The sequence below is a fragment of the Microcaecilia unicolor genome, chromosome 6, assembly GCF_901765095.1.
Source record: "Microcaecilia unicolor chromosome 6, aMicUni1.1, whole genome shotgun sequence".
NCBI classification, from domain to species: Eukaryota; Metazoa; Chordata; class Amphibia; order Gymnophiona; family Siphonopidae; genus Microcaecilia; species Microcaecilia unicolor.
In genome coordinates, this window is record NC_044036.1 from 62,360,400 (window position 1) to 62,366,536 (window position 6,137).

At 41.8% G+C, this 6,137-nt stretch overlaps 1 protein-coding gene across 1 annotated transcript in view; it reads right to left on the reverse strand.

Annotated features, from left to right (window-relative positions):
* Positions 1-68, reverse strand: part of MCOLN2 (mucolipin 2) — a 96,538-nt gene extending 96,470 nt beyond the window's left edge. Inside the window, exon 1 of the mRNA XM_030205608.1 lies at positions 48-68. The gene's annotated coding sequence lies outside the window, so the exon portion shown is untranslated. The remainder of the gene's footprint in view (positions 1-47) is intronic.
* Between the last annotated feature and the right edge of the window lie 6,069 nt (positions 69-6,137).

Consider the following 6,137-nt stretch of genomic DNA (forward strand, 5'->3'; position numbering starts at 1 on the left):
CTTCTGGAACTGGGTAACATGGCAGTTTGAGGTAGCTGTATACTCACACAGGTATGCTTCTCCAACTTCTGGTAGCACAAGTTTGATTGCTTCAACGTAAGGAAATGTTAAAAAAAATAAAAGTGATGCAAAAAGCTATTAGGACTTTCCAAACCTGCCCTGAGGCCCCCACAATCAGCAGGATTTTCTGGGTAATTACAATGAATATACAGGAGATATGATATGTTGGAGCTTCAAGTGATGCAGATTTACTTCTGCATTGCCACTGTGGATATCCTGAAAACCTGTGTGCCCCCCACCCCCAGGGCAGCCACGTTTGGAAAGCACTGATTAGCCTGTTTAGACACACTGCACCTTACATGTGTGTGGTCAAATATTTAGATATGAAAACAATTTAATTGCATTTGCCCTTATTAGAAGTCAGTAAAGCTTACAATTTACCAAGTTCCAGTAAGGACATTTCAGCATTTCTGACAACCCTGCTCTGGTGCATCCTGGGGCTGGCAAGCACTGATTTCAGTGGGTGGATTTAGGGACTACAAATAGCACACTGGACTTGGTCTAAAATGTGCCTCCTGGAACAGTTGGTAGCTCTCAGTTAGCTTTTTGAAAACCTCCAGAACATATAGTAGGGCTATATACAGAGGTAAGAAAATAAAAATGGAAAAAAAGCGACTGTTGTGTTAGTGCTCAAACTGAAAAGAGCAGAAGGTAGGATAGTGTAGCTTTATACAAGCACTAAAGCAAGGCGAAGCAACTCTACTCCACAACTATCACAAGCTTCTCGGGTTTTCAGGTAAGGCTGCCAACTAGGTCCAGATTTGCAGGACAGGGTTAATCCAGCCCTGAATTTACCTCATTGCATGCAGGGGCCTATAGTTATGATTTTCCTACTGCATTTCCTAAGCACAGCAATACTACAAGTCCCAGCATGCACTGAGGTAATCTCAGGACTGGGATCAATCAACCCTGTCCTATGAATCTGGATCCAGTTGGCAGCCTTATTTTCAGGATACCCACAATGAACGTGCACGAGATGTATTGCATAGAACTGAGGGTCAACTTTTGTTGCTGGATTTGTATGCTGTTTCAACACCATCTCTCCACTTTACAGCTGACAGAGCACTTTGACCCCTGAGGCAGGCAGCCTTCCGTCTAAACATGCCCCAAATCCAAAATTACTGCCAGGGGGGGCATGCTAGCCTGATGGTAGTCTCGTTTTGGCATATGCTGCATGCGCGTAGGCCCTACTACAGCTTAGTAAAAGGGTCCCTTAGGGTCCTGTTTACTAAGCCTTGCTATAGGCGCACTAGCATAGGAATATATGGGTGTCTCTAGCGTTTAGCATGCACTAAAAATGCTAGCGCACCTTAATAAACAGGGCCCTTAGTTTAATTTATTAGACACTTGATACACTGCCAGTGCTTGTGAAAGACCAGGCCTTATACATTTTGGAGCCCTTTTACCAAATGGTGGTAAAAGATGGCCTGAGGTGGCGTTGACGCATGGGATTGTCTTGCACCACCTTTAACCACTGCCAATAGAAAGGCCTTTTTTTTAAAGAGCTAGTAAATGGCCGTGCGGTAATTTAAAAATTGCCACGCAGCCACTTACTGCTGGAGCCTTTACAAAGGTATTTTCTAGCAGCAGAAATAGTGTGCGGGAAAACTAGAACTACCAGTGGGCTCCTGGATGAGCCCTGCAGTAGGGCTAAATTGCCACACATCAAGTTCATGGTAGCCCTACCGCCCTTTGGTAAAAGGGTATGTGGGGTTCAAGGTGCTCTGTGGATTACAAAGTATAATGTTTGAGTGATGCTGGAGGAAAGAGTGGGTCTGTTAAGACAATGAAAATAATTTTGCCATTCCATGTCAGTACCAAGCCAATTGGAATCCGCTTCTCATTTTGGGCCTCTTTTACCAAACTGTGATAGTGATTCCCACGCAGCAATGCCGACGAAGCCCATTCAAAGTGAATTTCAGCATTGCCAAGTTGGGATTGCAAGCACAGCTTGGTAAAAGAGGCCCTTTGTTTTTAAAGATGAACTAAGAGGAAACAATTTATTTCTCATTTTCTTATAAACATATGAGTTAGTATGACCAAGTATAATGGCCAAATTACAATCTTTTTCTAGATTGGAAATTGGTTTAAAGTGTGATACATTAGGGAGACCCTTTTTAATACTATGTTGTAATTATATCCAATTATGAAATTGTTCCCTTTAAAACTTAGAAGATAGGGGGAACAGATGATTGGTTTACACAAATGGGTGTCCTTATAAAAGAGGATAGACGCCATTTTGTAATGGGTTGTCATCACGGCAGAAGGAGAAAGTGGGCACTCAAACAAAGGTAAAGACTTTACAATAGGCAAACTACAAGTTCCATGAAAGCTTCATTCGTAAAAACTTCTACTCATGAAACTTTATTCTTGATTCAGGTTCCTCTGAAACTAAAATATCGCAGGTGTAGCTCCCGACGAAGCAGAAAAGTGAAACGGAAGCGCTCTATCTAGCTCACCGTACAAGTAGAAAGACGCATTCAGATAAGTGCCTGTTTAAATCATATGACAACACTAACAAAAATTAGTGAAAGTTGGAAGGAGAAAAATTCTTGAAATATACACAAAAAACTATATATAAGTAAGATGCAAAGACCAATGAGGAGGTTCGCCCAGCTACTGTGGTAGAAACTAAACTCCACAGACTGAGCTTCTGATGTATTTTCCTTTGGAGAGTAAAAATGTACTAGCATGCTATCCCATAGTAAGAATATCTCATTGAGCACAGCAGCCAGTCAAGTTAGCAATTCATTAAAAATTGAAAAGATACAAATGAATTCTCAGTAATAATTTGATTTAAGGACCATATTCCAAGTTGACACCAAGAGCCCTGTTTACTAATCCGCGCTAGAGGCGCGTTAGTGCTTTTAGCGCACACTAACTGTGTAGGTACCCACAATTTTCCTATGGGCGCCTATACAGTTAGTGCACCCTAATTTTGTGTTTGCGCAAAAAATGCTAGCACACCTTAGTAAACAGAGCCCCAAGATTGCCCATATATGGTTTTATTATCTATCGTTATTTTGGTATTACGCCAAATGGATGCAGTCATAAACTGCCAGCAAGGAGTTGGTAAGGTCTTATCTAAAGCAAGGAAAGCAACGAGTGTAGATCTTATGGGTTCTAGATCAGTGGAATCAGTTGAGAGTTTAGTGTAAGGCAGACATTTAAGACGCATTTTATAAAGAAGTCATCCCGTTTTCATTTGCATGATCCACTCATGTAGAAATTTAAGCTCTTTAAAAGTGGTGGTACAGTTATTGTACGTAATTTTCATTCTTGCAGGGTACATTATTCTACACATAAATCTGTAAATCTTTAACAGGGCAAAATTCAGATGGTTTGACAAATTTTTGTGTACTTTTAAATAATGGTCTCCCGATGTGCCCAAAATGTAATCCTAGCTTTTCCAAGTTTTAACGGGGTTCAATTTAAAAAAGTATCTGGAATATTCTTTAGGGCCTCTTTTATCAAGCTTCGCTAGCAGTTCCCATGTGAATGGACTTTGTCGGCATTACCGCACCAGAAGCTGCTAGAGTGGCTTGATAAGAGGCCCTTAGATATTTAGGTGTTAAAATTTGGAATAGTCTACCAATTCAAATCAAGAGATCCTGTTCTTATTTTTTAATTTGTAAAAACTTGAAAACTTATTTATTTTTTGTAAATGATCTGGATTAGCTTAGAGGATATTTTTGATATTATTTCTCTTATTGTAATCTGTGTTGAACCCTAATAGGAAATATTGTGGCAAATATTTATAACATAGCATTAGTGCAAAATAGGCTCCCAAATCTTTCAAATCTTGTCTGAGAGTTAGAAATGCTTTCCTTATCATAGCGGTGGATTTTGCTAGGTCTAGTAGAATAAATATTTTCTTGCCATGATAGTAGTAGTAGAGAAGGCTTATCTTTTGCAGGCATGAAGATTTGAAGGGCCTGTGAGTATCACAGGATTTTTGCCACCAGAGGCCTAGGGTGTGACGTATTAGCTGATTGGCGGAATGGTGACTGGTGGGCACTTTCAGTTTCAAGGGCTCGAGCGAAATCAATTTTCAATAATCCAAGTAACCAATCTGTCAGAAAAGACATCATATTTTGATTTTCTACTCCTTCTGGAAGACCTAAGATCCTTATATTATTTCTACAGGAACTTTTCACTAAGGGGGTCTTTTACTAATTTTTGGTAGTGTTTTTTGTGCTCTAATGATTAGCACATGCTAGAGACACCCATATATTCCTAAGGGCATCTCTAGCATTTAGCACGTGCTAAAAAAACACTATCGTGGCTTAATAAAAGGCCCCCTAAATCTTCAATATCCTCTCTTAGGCCTTTAATGGCGTCTGCATTGGATTCAGTTAGAGGCAACACAGCTTCCACGTTTGTCCTGCATTTCTCTAAGGCCTCAGCATACAATTAAGAAGCTGCAAGTGTAGCATGTATTTTCTCAATCCCCTTTCTCATGTCACAGAATAATTCAGTATGTGAGTAAGGAATGTCTTTAATAGATTTAAGTTCAGATACTACTGTGTCTTCAGTGTTCCTGGAAACTGTACATCCAGTGATGATCCCAGGTCGGCTGCCACCCGGCGTGGATCGCCGATGCGAACCCCCCCCCCCCCCCCCCCCCGGGTGCATTTTTAGCTGCTGGGAGCAGCCGCACGGCTCTCAGCTCCGCTGGCTCCCTGCTCCCTCTTCCCTGGAACAGGAAGTAACCTGTTCCGGTGCAGCGGGAGCAGGGAACCAGCAGAGCCGACAGGCGCGCGGCTGCTCTCTGCACCCCCCCCCAGCAGCGTGCACCCGGGACGGACCACCGCCCCGCCCTTAGTACGCCGCTGTGTAGATCCAACAGGTTTGTCAGGAGAAATTAAGTCGGATTTGTAGCGTTTAAGACCGGAGGCCAAATTGAACTGATTTTCAGTTTTTGTAGATTTCATCATAAAAAATAATATTGAAAAGAACAGCAGCTGGGATGACAAGGTGATTTGCTGCGATGATAATCTGGGTAGAAAAGAGAGAGCTCCACGCTTAAGCTGCCATGCTGCAGAGCTGCCAAGTTACCTATTCCAGGAGGGAGACTTTTTGGCTGGTCCTGGTTTTAAATTTACATCCCAAAGCAGTGTACTATTTATATAAGTACATAAGAATTGCCATACTGGGAAAGACCAAAGGTCCATCAAGCCCAGCATCCTGTTTCCAACAGTGGCCAATACAGGTCATAAATACCTGGCAAGATCCCAAAAAAGTACTGCTTATCCCAGAAATAGTGGATTTTCCACGTTCAATTTAATAATGGTCTTTGGACTTTTCCTTTAGGAAGCCGTCCAAACATTTTTAAAACTCCGCTAAGCTAACCGCCTTTACCACATTCTCTGGCAACGAATTCCAAAGTTTAATTACATGTTTAGTGAAGAAATATTCTCTCTGATTCATCTTAAATTTGCTACATTGTAGCATAATCGCATGCTCCCTAGTCCTAGTATTTTTAGAAAGCGTAAACAGATGCTTCACATCTACCCGTTCAACCCCTCTCATTATTTTATAGACCGCTATCATATCTCCCCTCAACCGCCTTTTCTCCAAGCTGAAGAGCCCTAGCCGCTTTAGCCTTTCCTCATAGGGAAGTTGTCCCATCCACTTTATCATTTTTGTCACCCTTCTCTGCACCATTTCTAATTCCACTATATCTTTTTTGAGATGTGGCGACCAGAATTGAACACAATATTTGAGGTGCGGTCGCACCATGGAGCGATACAAAGGCATTATAACATCCTCATTTTTGTTTTCCATTCCTTTCCTAATATTACCTAACATTCTATTTGCTTTCTTTGCCGCAGCAGCACACTGAGCAGAAGGTTTCAATGTATGATCAATGACGACACCTAGATCCCTTTCTTGGTCTGTGACTCCTAACATGGAACCTTGCATGACGTAGTCAAGGATTCTATCCATCGAAATTAATGCTTCAGGTCCTATAGTGCACGTGTGCACCAGGATGAGGATGGCAGAAATCCAGGCCCAGCCAAAAAGTCTCCCTCCTGGAATGGGTAACTTGGCAGCTCTGCATGCTGTCCATGACT